The sequence below is a fragment of the Anabrus simplex genome, chromosome 1, assembly GCF_040414725.1.
Source record: "Anabrus simplex isolate iqAnaSimp1 chromosome 1, ASM4041472v1, whole genome shotgun sequence".
Taxonomy (NCBI): domain Eukaryota; kingdom Metazoa; phylum Arthropoda; class Insecta; order Orthoptera; family Tettigoniidae; genus Anabrus; species Anabrus simplex.
Genome location: NC_090265.1, coordinates 1,641,027,899 through 1,641,041,980, shown reverse-complemented (window position 1 = coordinate 1,641,041,980; position 14,082 = coordinate 1,641,027,899). Strand labels below are relative to the sequence as shown.

The window sequence follows — 14,082 nt, the reverse complement described above, 5'->3', positions numbered from 1 at the left end:
ATATATAACTGCGCGTCTTCAGTGGGCTATAAATCATCGAACGTGGACAGTAGCTGACTGGCGGAACGTAATGTGGTCTGACGAGAATCACGTTTCTGTCGGTATTCCAATGACGCACGTCATCGATTGCGACGAAGGCCATGATGCATTTCATCTTCGACGTGTGCAAGGTGAGGTTCAAGCCGGAGGTGAGCCTGTGGTGTCTTGGGCAGGGGCGTATCAGTGGGGTTACTGGGGGTTAGACCACCACCCCATGGAATGTTTACAAAAAGAAAATAAACAAAGAGAAACAAATAAACTAAATAAACATTCAAAGACATAATTTGTAGAACCAACTGATGTGTAATTCACTTACATCAGTGCCCTTGCAATGACAATGCATGCACCTTCATTGTGTTTTAGGCCTACCATCATTTTGTAACTATAACCCCCCTATCGGCCGATGCTGGCTACGCTACTGGTTTTGGGGATGTTTTTCATACAATGGATTAGGGGCTGCCTAGCCGAGGCGGTAAAGGTGTGCTCGGCCCGCCCGGAAGGACGTGGGTTCGAATCCCCGTCAGGAAGTCGTAAAATTTAAGAAACGAGATATCCACTTCCGAAGGTGCATATGGCCCTGAGGTTCACTGAGCCTACACCAAAAATGAGTACCAGATTAATTCCTGGGGGCAAAGGCGGCCGGGCGTAGAGCTAACCACTCTACCCCCCTAGCACTCTAGCCTTTACCTTCCACTCCTCCTTCTGTACGGAGGTGACTTTGCTTTGCTTTCATACAATGGATTGGGCACGATGAGTGTGCTATTGATACCCCGAATTTTCTAGAACACAACAGCAAAGTTCATCGGGTTGGACGCAGATGTGACTGCAAAATCATCTGACATGAACCCCATTGAAAATCTATGGGACATCTCGGAACAGCGGGCAAAACGCCGACATCAGCACTGCGCGATCAAATCCTCAGCGAGTGGCTTAACCTGGATGCGACGTTCCTGCTCAAGCTTGTGGACTCACTTCCTGCCGAATCCAGGCGGTGATCAAGTCCAGAAGCGGAGTTACACGGTGTTCAATGATGCTTGTAATTTCTCCCGAGGTGACTAATTTTTTGTCCGGTGAGCTTATTATGTCTACAGTAGCATCCAATAAAAACCTGAGAATGTCCGCCTCTGCGGTGTAGTGGTTAGTGTGATTAGCTGCTAACCCCTGAGGCCCGGGTTCGATTCCCGTCTCTGCCACGAAATTTGAAAACTAGTATGAGGGCTGGAACGGGGTTCACTCAGCCTCGGGAGGTCAACTGGGTAGAGGAGGGTTCGATTCCCACCTCTATCATCCTCGAAGTGTTCTCCGTGGTTTCCCACTTCTCCTCCAGGCAAATGCCACTTAAGGCCACGGCCGCTTCCTTCTCTCTTCCTTGTCTATCCCTTCCGGTCTTCCGATTCCCCCTCAAGGCCCGGGCGAGGTACTGGTCCTCCTCCCCAGTTTTAACCCTCAATCCGAAGGCTCACGTTCCTTGAGGCACTAGAGGTGGGAGTCCGAGGGAAAAACCAACCCTGGATGGTAAACGGACTAAGAAAGAAACGCGAGAATTCTGGATGACATTTTCTTGTCAAGTCCTCGTGGAACGACGCGCTGGGTTGTTGTCTTATCGTTATTACATATTTTACAGGTTCAGTATAAGTGATTTTGGTATTAAGGAACACACAACGTGCAACTCAGTTGATCAAGTTATGAAATAAATACGAAGTGAGCAGCAAACATGAAATAAATAAACACTGTACTGCAGAAAGAAAACTAACAACTTTAATTCCTCCTCTCCCCATACCCCTCATATCTAGGCAGCCCTATAAGGTACCTATAGAGAAACACAATAATACAGTTGTCTACAACGACCAGGTAGAATAAATAAAATTAATGCATCGGCCGGGAATCGAACCCGGGCCGCCCGCGTGGCAGGCGAGCATTCTACCACTGAACCACCGATGCTCTCCAATGCGTTGCTTTACATTCTAAAGAAGAGCTGTGGTATGCGGTATACTCACTCTTTCCGTATCAGTTTGTGGTATGTAGGTCAATCCGCGCTGCGACTCAGAGAGCCATCTGGCTTCCTCAACACACAACTCGTCTTAAGCTTGACTTGAGAGTAGCTAACGAGCTTGTCCTAATACTGTTTCCCAAGACCGTATGTTGTGCTGAACCCCTGGGATCATAATAACGTAGTAGCGTAGGACAGGCTCACGTTTCCTGTAAACGTGCCGACGGAGATTCGATCCGAATATCATTTCATATCGATTTACATACCGTTTAACATCCAGAGTTGGTTTTTCCCTCGGACTCAACGAGCGATCCCCGGAAATACAGCTGGGGAGGAGGACCAGTACCTCGCACACGTGGCCTCACCTGTTGTGCTGAACAAGGTCCTTGTCAGGGAATGGGGGAGATTGGAAGGTACAGGCAAGGAAGAGGGCCTTTGCCTGGAGGAGCAGTGGAGAAACAACGTAAAATCACTTCCAGGATGGCTAAGGAGGGAATCGAACCCTGTTCTACTCAGTCGACCTCTCAAGGCTAAGTGGACCCCGTCCCAGTCCTCGTACCATTTTTCAAATTTCATGGCAGAGCCAGGAATCAAACTCCAGCCTACGGGGTAGCACCTATTCACACCGCAGCTACAGTTATCTACAACTAACGGGTGAAGTAAATAAAAGCACTGCATCGGCCGGGAATCGAACCCGGGCCGCCCGCGTGGCAGGCGAGCATTCTACCACTGAACCACCGATGCACTCGCCACAGGTTCTTTACATTCTAAAGAAGAACCACATCTGGGAGTGGCAGCTAATCACACTAACCACTACACCACAGAGGCAGCTTACGAGTTTTCTATCTGTTAAAAAATTACTTCCAAACTCTCTATTTTAACATGAATAGGTTTTTGGGCTGAGAGTCTATCTGGAATCAATGCCATCAATCTTACGACACCTTCCGCATGTGGGTGGGGACGGTAGAATATCATCCACGGTATTCCCTGCCTATCGTAAGAGGCTCTTAATTTGGGAGTGTGGATTGGCGACCGTGGAGCTAAGAGTCCTGGCATTGCTTCCACTTATTTATATCAGGTTCTTCACTTTCATCTATCCTATCAGACCTCCCTTGGTCAACTCTTGTTCTTTTCCGACTCCGACGGTATTAGGTTTGCGAATCCTATGGAGACAATCATTTTCATGCCCTCGTGGCCCTTGATTTTCTTTGGCCGATACCTTCATTTTGAAAGCGTCGGACACCTTCCATATCAGTGTTAATAAAGGACGGTTGCCTAGTTGTACTTCCTATTAAGGGGAGTACGTACGCCCTATACCTACAGTGTTAAATTTGCAATACTGATGACCCATTATCTCAGAAACTTTGAATGATAGAGATCTGAAATTTTTGGGAAGTATAGTATCACTCTAGCCGCCTCTGTGGTGTAGTGGTTAGCGTGATTAGCTGCCACCCCCGGAGGTCCGGGTTCGATTCCCGGCTCTGCCACGAAATTTGGAAAGTGGTATGAGGGCTGGAACGGGGTCCACTCAGCCTCGGGAGGTCAACTGAGTAGAGGTGGGTTCGATTCCCACCTCAGCCATCCTGGAAGTGGTTTTCCGTGGTTTCCCACTTCTCCTCCAGGCGAATGCCGGGATGGTACCTAACATAAGGCCACGGCCGCTTCCTTCCCTCTTCCTTGCCTATCCCTTCCAATCTTCCCATCCCTCCACAAGGCCCCTGTTCAGCACAGCAGGTGAGGCCGCCTGGGCGAGATACTGGTCATTCTCCCCAGTTGTATCCCCGACCAAGAGTCTGAAGCTCCAGGAAACTGCCCTTGAGGCGGTAGAGGTGGGATCCCTCGCTGTGTCCGAGGGATAAGCCAACCCTGGAGGGTAAACAGATGATGATGATGATGATAGTATCACTCCCGTCCTGGATACTGAACCAGAATCAGAATATACAGACAAATAATTATTCAGTTATGATTTCTTAAAATTATCTTCATTTTTTTCTTTTAACATTCCACTTTTCCGTCTGTAAGTAGAAAACTATTAGAGGCAGAAATGTTTTGGTGGCTCAGTAGCTGAAGCATACCAAGGAGCAACATAGTGTAAAATTAGATGTACGGTATGTATCTGTAATAGTTCCTGAGATAATGGGTCAAATATTTTTCAGGAAATCAAGTTTAAAGTTTGACTTGATATTAACTCACATATGGAGGCATGCCAGCTCCTAGCAAGAGCCAGCCCCATAATCATCATTATCTGGATGCTGTTCTTGATCATACTGAAAACCTAGAAGCCTCCTTCTTTTCCTGCCTCTTGCTTCTTTAGTCACTTCCTCTTCTGCACGCTGGGCTTTCATAATCCTAAGTCGATCCATTCGCTGGAAGGCTTGCAGTGTGTTTGCTCCTGGAGTGCTACCAAGTTGCTCTAGTAACCTAATTCTTCCCTTATTACCTTCATTAAACCTTATCACAGCACCACAAACACCCAAGCATAGAGTTTTCATTCCTACAAAGACATTTTTTGGTATGCGGGTCCAAAAGTCATTATTAAAAGACTCATTCGGATTTTGCCTTCGACCATGGAGACATTTGGAAAGAAGGTCAGGATGAGCTAACTCTCTATATACTGATTTTATAGCTCCCATCCTTTTGCATCCATCTCTTGGCACAGGCCAGAGCAAAGTGTAGCTTCCACTGAAGTCCCAGTCTCATCCATGGCTGTGACAATATGGAAGCTGCTGGGGTGTGGGTGGTGTTGATTAATCACATTCAGAGCACGACCAGTGTGTCTGAGTGTCCTGAAAGGTGTTGCTCATAGGGTTAGTTGTGCTACAATAGCACTGTCTGGCCCAGTGAGGAAAGCAATGGCAAACTACCTCACTCCTCATGTTGCCTAGTACGCCTCATTTGGGCTCTGCCATTGGTTTTTGTGATTTCCCAATAACTGCATAGCCTTTGGTGTTGCTATTTGAGGATCCAACCAGCCTCTGGGCTGATGACCTAACAGACAGACAGCTTCCATCACTGCAGATGGTATGCTGTTTACATGATCTTCTTTGTCAATAAGTAAATCCTCGTGGTTTCCAAGTTAGCTCCTCGAAGCACTAGTGGGCGTGTCCTTATCGTGTGTCTGTGAAACATCTATTTCAGGATCAGCACTGGATTCAGATCCCGTCGAATGCTGATTTCCGTGGAAACTTTGATTCTTAAAACAACCCTTTCTTTTCGTCATGTTAAAAAGAGATGTAAGAACATGTAGTAACACACCAAACCACTATGTTTACAGTTCGACACCTATAAAATACGAGAACTATAAAAATAATTCCACAAAATTCATGTGCAATACCGCCATTTCTGTTTACGGAGTGCATCCAACATCTTAACACGAACATTAACACGAATTCAAGGAATAAATAGCTGAAAACCACAGCCTTGTAGATTGAATAGTTCCTGAGGTAGAGATACCTAAGCAAGTCAATGCAGAACGACTGGATTTGTTTACATTTGCTCTATTAATTTTTAAATGATATAAACTGTCCACCTCTGTGGTGTAGTGGTTAGTGTGATTAGCTGCCACCCCCGGAGGCCCGGGTTCGATTCCCGGCTCTGCCACGAAATTTGAAAAGTGGTACGGGGGCTTGAACGGGTTCCACTCAGCCTCGGGAGGTCAACTGAGTAGAGGTGGGTTCGATTCCCTCCTCAGCCATCCTGGAAGTGGTTTTCCGTGGTTTCCCACTTCTTCTCCAGGCAAATGCCGGGATGATGCCTAACTTAAGGCCACGGCCGCTTCCTTCCGTCTTCCTTGTCTATCCCTTCCAAACTTCCCATCCCCTACAAGGCCCCTGTTCAGCATAGCAGGTGAGGCCGCCTGGGCGAGGTACTGGTCAATCTCCTCAGTTTCATCCCCGACCAAGAGTCTGAAGCTCCAGGACACTGCCCTTGAGGCGGTAGAGGTGGGATCTCTCGCTGAGTCCGAGGGAAAAACCGACCCTGGAGGGTAAACAGATGATGATGATGATGATGATGATGATGATGATAAAAACTACACTTCCAATTGGAGTTATTCGACAAATAACGCATCAAATTATTCAGGAGAGATAAAATATTATTAAGAGATAATAATAGAAAAATGTCGCTTTTTGACCGATTTCACCATACAGTCACTCGCATAAGTATTCGTCCGCGTTCGTCATGTTAGGACAATAGCCCACAGCACCAATACAATAAAGAAGTTAATTGTAAACAAGTAATAGTATGTTTTATTTGCCATCTGAACAGCTGAGGACATAATTTATAGCACCCTAAGCGCTGGCATTTGGAATAAATAAAAAACAATCGCACTGCTTGCAGGAAAGTCACGTTGCAAAAGTATTCATCCACAAAAAGAACTCAAGGAATGTTCAGTCATTGCCTAAGTATCAGAAGCGCGTCGAACGTCCTTTGGAATCAATCACGGCTTGAAGGCGTTTCACCATGGATGTCACCAGTTTTTCTGTCACTTCCGGGCCTATTTTGTGCCATTCTTCCATGAAGGATTGCTTCAGAGCTTCTTTATTGGGAATACGCTGCTTGCTCAATTCACACTTTAATTTCGCCCATAAATGCTCTATGGGGTTTAAGTCTGGGGACTGGGGTGGTGTCTGCAGCACATGAGGTGTATTGTAGAGTAGCCATTCCCAAACAACCCGAGCAGTGTGCTTAGGGTCATTATCTTGCTGGAAGAAGTATCCACTACTAAGACCTAATTTTGCTACGCTGGGTGGTAAGTGTTGCTTTAATATATTCAAATACACCATCTTATCCATCCGTTCAGGTATTATATGGCAGTTGCCTACCCCAGCTGCCGACATACACCCCCATACCATTATGGAACCTACTCCATATTTTACGGTTGGTTGCAGATTTTGACTTTGGAGCTCGGCGTTCTTCTTTCTCCATACACGTCGCTTTCCAGAGCAATTAAATAAACAGAATTTGCTCTCGTCCGTAAACAACACGCGTTTCCATAATGCTGGTGGCCTCATAACGTACTGTTTGGCGAACGCCAGCCTCTTCTTATGGTTCACCTCATTTATCCAGAGCTTCTTCCGACTTGTACGCCCCTGCAAACCAGCCCTGTGTAACACACGTCGTACGGTGTCGGTACTGATGTTTTTCCCAGTGGAGGTTTGTACTTCTGTTCGAAGCACAGGTGCAGACACATGGGGATTTTTCTGGACGGTGCGTATAATGCTTCGCTCTTCGCGTGCTGTCAGCTTCCTTGGCCGCCCAGGTCTTGCTCTGTTGAGTACAGTTGCACTGGTCTTATATCGCTGAATGATACTTGCGACTGTAGTTCAGGGTATTCCGGTTTTTTCAGCAATTACTCGTTGCGAATAACCAAGTTGGTGGAGTTGGATAATTCGTTGGCGTTCAACAACAGTTCGTTCCCTTATCTTACCCATTATACTCAAGGCATGCACTACATGTTAACTCACCGACACTGTCCGTATAACTGATGGACTGAGCTTGGTGATGTGTCTCATTTCCTCAATGCTGGGTTCGTTCTACAAGCCAGTGCACAAGGTGGACGAATACTTTTACGTTGCCATTTCCTAGCCCAACCACACTCATTATCATTTACTAACTAGTATTGACGTGCAAGATGTATATTCTGCCGGTATTATTGTACGTATATATTGCATATGCACTGCGTATTTGTTTTTGAACGTACCCGAAGCCTTGTAATGCTTTTTTGATGTTCAATATATGAACAGGACAGATGGACGAATACTTATGCGAGTGACTGTACGTACTCCCCTTAAAACGATAATCAACACCACCACAACATCCATCACAGCATGCACTTCCTTCACACAATATTCCATCACGCTAAACTCCGTAACGCGAATTTTCAGATGACCCCTAGCCATACGGCATATTTATGTGAAAATAATACAGGGTCTTTCACTCAAAGTGGGGCCGGCACAGCACAGCGGGTAGATGGGCGAGCTGGTCAGACGATCACATGGCATCTCGCTGAGCTTGGGGCCGGGAGAGCGTCTGTGTGAATCGCATACAGTAACAAGCACACATACTAACGCATAATTAAAGTTAAAAAAAATCTCAGCTTGTGACAGAAGCTGTTGAAAATGTCTTCCACCAGCATCTGCACATTCTGACTTCATCTAAGGAAACTGTCATTCATACGCATTAGTTCATCTACCGCGATAGCCTCAATTTCTCTTGTGATATTTTGTTTGAGTTCATCTAGAATGTGAGGGTTTGTTGCATAAACATTATTTTTCAATTTTTCACATAAATAAAAATCGCAAACCGTAAGATCTGGGGATCTTGCGGGCCACAATGGTTTACTAATTACTCTGATGTCAAAAAAAAAAAATCCCTGAATTAAACTTAATGACTCGTTAGTCGTATGCGCGGTTGTCATGTCTTTCTAGAAATATCCAGACTGGCATTCATTGTCCGTCAATTGTTAAAAAATGGTACTAGAATGTCATTCCTATATCTCTGCCCAGTGATTGTGGTTTCAAGAACTATAGGCCCTGTTATTCTGTCTGCAGTTACTGCCGCCAACACTTCCATTTTCACACTGTAGATCAGGGCCTCTCAAACGCTCAAAATCTCACGCGTGCATATCGAGGCGCAGAGACTCCGTGAACTGTGCATCGTTCCAAATTCGGCTGAAATCGGCTTGACTCGGATGGTGCAGTGCGCTGAGAGCGACGAAGCGTTCGGTGATAGACGGCTTGTTTATCAGTGAAATAGATAACTTCAAGATAAGCGCAAGACAACAACATAATAATAATGGAGCAACCTGTTTCAAAGAAAGCAAAGACTTCCGAAAGTCCATTTCAATCGAACTGGGAACTTTCGTATTTCTTTGTCAGTCGTGACGATAAAGCCAAATGTTTAATCCGTGGGACAATAATTATGTGATAAGTTAATAAAAAAGATCTATTTTCCAATACAAAGGCTTAGCTCAAATTCTAGGAGAATTTGTCGAAGGAAGATTTTCCTAAGCTGCATCGAGAAGCAGCTAAGATAATTTCTATGTTTGGTTCCACATGCATATGTGAAAGGTATTTTTTCCTGCTTTGACTTGTACGAAAACTAGATTGCATGCGAGTAGGCCTATTTCTGATTGTAATTTAAAGAAGGCTCTCAAATTGCTGTCAGCCAGTCCCTTGTTCCAGGCATAACTGGTATAATTGCAAAGATAAAGGAAAAGAATAGCTAGAGAAGATAAATAGTCTGCTCAAACCAAATTGAAAGAAGAGTGTTTTAACACTGGTAACGTTGTCCCATACAACAGTGTCCCCGCTCACCGCACATAAACATTTCGCAGTGAGGGGAGGATCAGCGGGGAAGGTGGAGAAGGCGAAGACAGGCAGAACGGGTGAGACAGGTGTAGGAGAAGTGGAGTGGGAGTTAGCACTCTGGTCAACCTAATGAAGTCGTCTCCTGCACCTTGCGCCCGTGCACTGCACGGCGCATGCACCCTGAGAGGCCCTGCTGTAGATCAGCAGTGGACCCCGCTCCAGCCCTCGTACCACTTTCCAAATTTCGTGGAAGAGCCGGGAATCAAACCAGGGCTTCGGGGTAGGGGGTGTCAGCTAATAAGACTAACCACTACACCACAGAGGCGGACGGCAACATAAATATTATGTAATATTGCTTAGAAATGATACAATATTGTCATTTACTTCATTTCAATTTTAACAGACACAATTGTCCTGTGCCCGGCTGAGTGGCTCAGATGGTTAAGGCGCTGACTTTATCAGCCCAAGTCGGCAGGTTCCATACTGGCTCAGTACGGTGGTACTTGAAGGTGCTGAAATACGTCAGCCCCATGTCGTTATATTTACCAGAATGTAAAAGAACTCCCGCGGGACAAAATTCCAGAAACTCATCGTCTCCGAAATCCTTAAAAAGTAGTTTGTGGGACCTAAAAACATTATTATTATTATTTCAGCTTTCTTAATCTGTTTACATTCCAGGTTCGGTTTTTCCCTCGGATTCAGCGAGGGATCCCACCTCTACCACCTCAAGGGCAGTGTCCTGGAGCGTGATATATTGGGTCGGGGATACAACTGGGGAGAATGACCAGTACCTCGCCTAGGCGGCCTCAACTGTTATGGTGAACAGGGGTCTTGTGGAGGTATGGAGGATTGGAAGGACAGTCAAGGGAGAGGGAAGGAATCGGCCGTGCCCTTAAGTTAGGTACCATCCCGGCATTTGCCTGCAGGAGAAGTCGGAAACCACGGAAAACCACTTCCAGAATGTCTGAGATGGTAACTGAACCCACCTCTACTCATTTGACCTCCCGAGGCTGAGTGGACGCCGTTCAAGCCCTCGTACCACTTTTCAAATTTCGTGGCAGAGCCGGGAGTCGAACCCGGGCCTCCGGGGGTGGTAGATAATCACGCCAACCACTACACCACAGACGCGGACCAGTGCTGTTACTACTGCACTAACGTTGGTAGACTCAACCTTTACGTCTTTATCGAAATTCGCTCAGAGAGCATTAAAAAACTTACCTTATTGTAAATATATTATTTCAATGTTTAAGTAACTCGCCCCCATTCCCACCCCCACCTCCTCTGCTATAGCCCTTAAACCCGGCTATTTTTTGCTGTCTATGTTTCTGCTCTTCCACTTCTTTCTTTTCTTTCTTAATCTGTTTACCCTCCAGGGTTGGTTTCTCAATCGGACTCAGCGAGGGATCCCACCTCTACCGCCTCAAGGACAGTGTCCTGGAGCGTGAGACATTGGTTCGGGGGATACAACTGGGAAGGATGACCAGTACCTCGCCCAGGCAGCCTCACCTGCTATGTTGAACAGGGAGGACTTGAAGATTAGAAGGGATAGACAAGGAAGAGGGAAGGAAGCGGCCGTGGCCTTAAGTTAGGTACCATCCCGGCATTTGCCTGGAGGAGAAGTGGGAAACCACGGAAAACCACTTCAAGGATGACTGAGGTGGGAATCAAACCCACCTCTACTCAGTTGACCTCCCGAGGTTGAGTGGACCCTGTTCCAGCCCTCGTACCACTTTTGAAATTTCGTGGCAGAGCTGGGAATCGAACCCGGGCCTCCGGAGGACAAAGGCGAACGCTCCCCCACTTCTAATTCCCCAATAGCCGCTACTGGTCAGCACAACATACGGTCTTTGGAAACTGTCTTAGATTACTCTCAAGTCATGCTTACGAGTTCTGTGTTGAGGGAGTCAGATGGCTCTCTCAGTCGCAGCGAGGATTGACCTACATACTACCAAGTGATAAAGAATTATATACTGCATACCACGCTTCTTCATTGCAATGTAATAACGTCAGGCTTGAAGCATCGGTGGTTCAGTGGTAGAATGCTCGCCTGCCACGCGGGCGGCCCGGGTTCGATTCCCGGCCGATGCAGTTATTTTAATGTTGTACCCGTAAGTTTTAAACAACTGAATCATACACTATTCTGAAAGAAGCCTTTATAAAATTAGTATGTTTCTGCATAGCTTTTCTTTTACCGATTTTGACCTCTCAGGAAGTTAAGCTATCAACGTCGACGAAGGAAGATAGGTTCTCACGAAGTCATAAAAAACCGATTATTATAACCAAGGATCTATTCACAGAATAGGGAACAGAAAGAAAGGAAAGCAGAGGAAAGCTCCTATGATCAGTAACACTGCCTTCGTAATATACAGGCCGTACTGTAGAAAGCGCGCCAAGCCCTTCAGCTGATCAATTGAGGCAAGCTATGCGGACGTTACAAACTGTACTTGTGAATGTAATCCATGAGGACTGGGGGCAATCTTTAGATAATTGTGACTATTGAGAGACATACAACGTAAATTTATATTTAGGATCGCATGTTTTTCCTTTAAATTTATTACATCTGGATTTACGTAAACAGCTGTTATTAAGATAATGAGACCTCACAGTTGTCCGACTCGTTGGCTGAACGGTCAGCGGTCAGAGGGTCCCGGGTTCGATTCCCGGCCGGGTCGGGGATTTTAACCTTAATTGGTTAATTCCAATGGCACGGGGGCTTCATCATCATTTCATCCTCATTACGACGCGCAGGTCGCCTACGGCCGTCAAATAGAAAGACCTGCACCTGGCGAGCCGAACCCGTACTGGAATATCCCGGCACTAAAAGCCATACGACATTTCATTTCACCTCACAGTTTAAGTTAGGTACGCTATCTTCACGCCGCCTCTGTGGTGTAGTGGTTAGTGTGATTAGATGCCACCCCCAAGGCCCGAGTTCGATTCCCGGCTCTGCCACGAAATTTGAAAAGTGGTACGAGGGCTGGGACGGGGTGCACTCAGCCTCGGGAGGTCAACTGAGTAGAGGTGGGTTCAATTCCCACCTCAGCTATCCTGGAAGTGGTTTTCCGTGGTTTCCCACTTCTCCTCCAGGCAAATGCCAGAATGGTACCTAACTTAGGCCGCGGCCGCTTCCTTCCCTCTTCCTTGCCTATCCTTTCCAATCTTCCCATCCCCCACCAAGGCCCCTGTTCAGCATAGCAGGTGAGGCCGCCTGGGCGATGTACTGGTCATTCTCCCCAGTTGTATCCCCCGACCCAGAATCTAAAGCTCCAGGACACTGCCCGTGAGGCGGTAGAGGTGGGAGCCCTCGCTGAGTCCGTGGGAAAAACCAACCCTGGAGGCTAAACAGATTAAGACAGAAGATAGATCTTCACGTGGTGAGTGCGGCCTAATGTAAATTCAAGGGACGTTCATTTAATTGTTATTGTATAACACGTTTTTAAAAAAATGCAGTATAATGTGCTGCAAATTTAAATACAGTGTGTGAAAGTTCGCAGTTGCCACAATGCTAAAGAACTTCTTCGTACCACGGCGAAAATACAACTATGCAAGTAAATACACATCAATATTTTTATTTTCTTCGTGTGAGGGCAGGTTACCTTTATGAGAAATGAAAATCCTAACCAAAAAAAATACCTGTTACGAAGGATAAAGGAGTATGTTTCACTCATTTTCCATAGCTCATGGTGAGTTCTGCTTTTGACATTCTTCTTACACAGTCTTACAGCAGGGCGATTTATTATTGATATAGAACAGTTATAAAAGTGGACAGTAACCAAGTGAACCTACATATGGTTATTTCTTGGGTTAGAAATGTTGAGTACGCACTGCCTTTTCTCCCCAAATTTAATGCGAGTAAAAACAATTCCTCGGCAATTTCCGTGAATGTGAGAAGTAACTGATAGATCTTGCTGGTCAGTGCATTAATATTTGGGAAACATGGACTATCCCTAAACAAAAAAATTATACAAATGTTTGTATGGAAGAAAGGGTCTCAAGAAAGTCTTGCCAGGGTTTCCAGGTTGTACGTTCTTTCCGTATTCTTACGTTTTTTACTGTTATCAATCAATCAATCAATCAATCAATCAATCAATCAATCAATCAATCAATCAATCAATCAATCAATCAATCAATCAATCAATCACTACTGATCTGCATTTAGGGCAGTCGCCCAGGTGGCAGATTCCCTATCTGTTGTTTTCCTAGCCTTTTCTTAAATGATTGCAAATAAATTGGAAATTTATTGAACAACTCCCTTGGTAAGTTATTCCAATCCCTAATTCCCCTTCCTATAAACGAATATTTGCCCCAATTTGTCCTCTTGAATTCCAACTTTATCTTCATATTGTGTGTGATCTTTCCTACTTTTAAAGACACCATCCAAACTTATTCGTCTACTGATGCCCTCCCACGCCATCTCTCCACTGACAGCTCGGAACATACCACTTAGTCGAGCAGCTCGTCTCCTTTCTCCCAAGTCTTCCCAACCCAAACTTTGCAACACTTTTGTAACAGTACTCTTTTGTCGGAAATCGCCCAGAACAAATCGAGCTGCTTTTTTTTGGATTTTTTCCAGTTCCAGTACCCCAATGAAGATCTTTCCTTATATTAATACCTAGGTATTTACAATGATCCCCAAAGGGAAGTTTCACTCCATCAACGCAGTAATTAAAACTGAGAGGACTTTTCCTATTTGTGAAACTCACAACCTGACTTTTATCCCCGTTTATCATAATACAATTGCCT

General features: G+C 45.6%; 3 non-coding genes across 3 annotated transcripts; 1 reads left to right on the top strand and 2 right to left on the bottom strand.

Annotated features, from left to right (window-relative positions):
• Window positions 1-1,909: 1,909 nt before the first annotated feature.
• TRNAG-GCC (transfer RNA glycine (anticodon GCC)) lies at window positions 1,910-1,980 on the bottom strand. The gene has a single exon. It is a non-coding gene; the product is annotated as a tRNA-Gly (tRNA).
• Window positions 1,981-2,702: 722 nt separating this feature from the next.
• Window positions 2,703-2,773, bottom strand: TRNAG-GCC (transfer RNA glycine (anticodon GCC)). Its single transcript has one exon. It is a non-coding gene; the product is annotated as a tRNA-Gly (tRNA).
• Window positions 2,774-11,356: 8,583 nt separating this feature from the next.
• Window positions 11,357-11,427, top strand: TRNAG-GCC (transfer RNA glycine (anticodon GCC)). The gene has a single exon. It is a non-coding gene; the product is annotated as a tRNA-Gly (tRNA).
• Window positions 11,428-14,082: the final 2,655 nt, after the last annotated feature.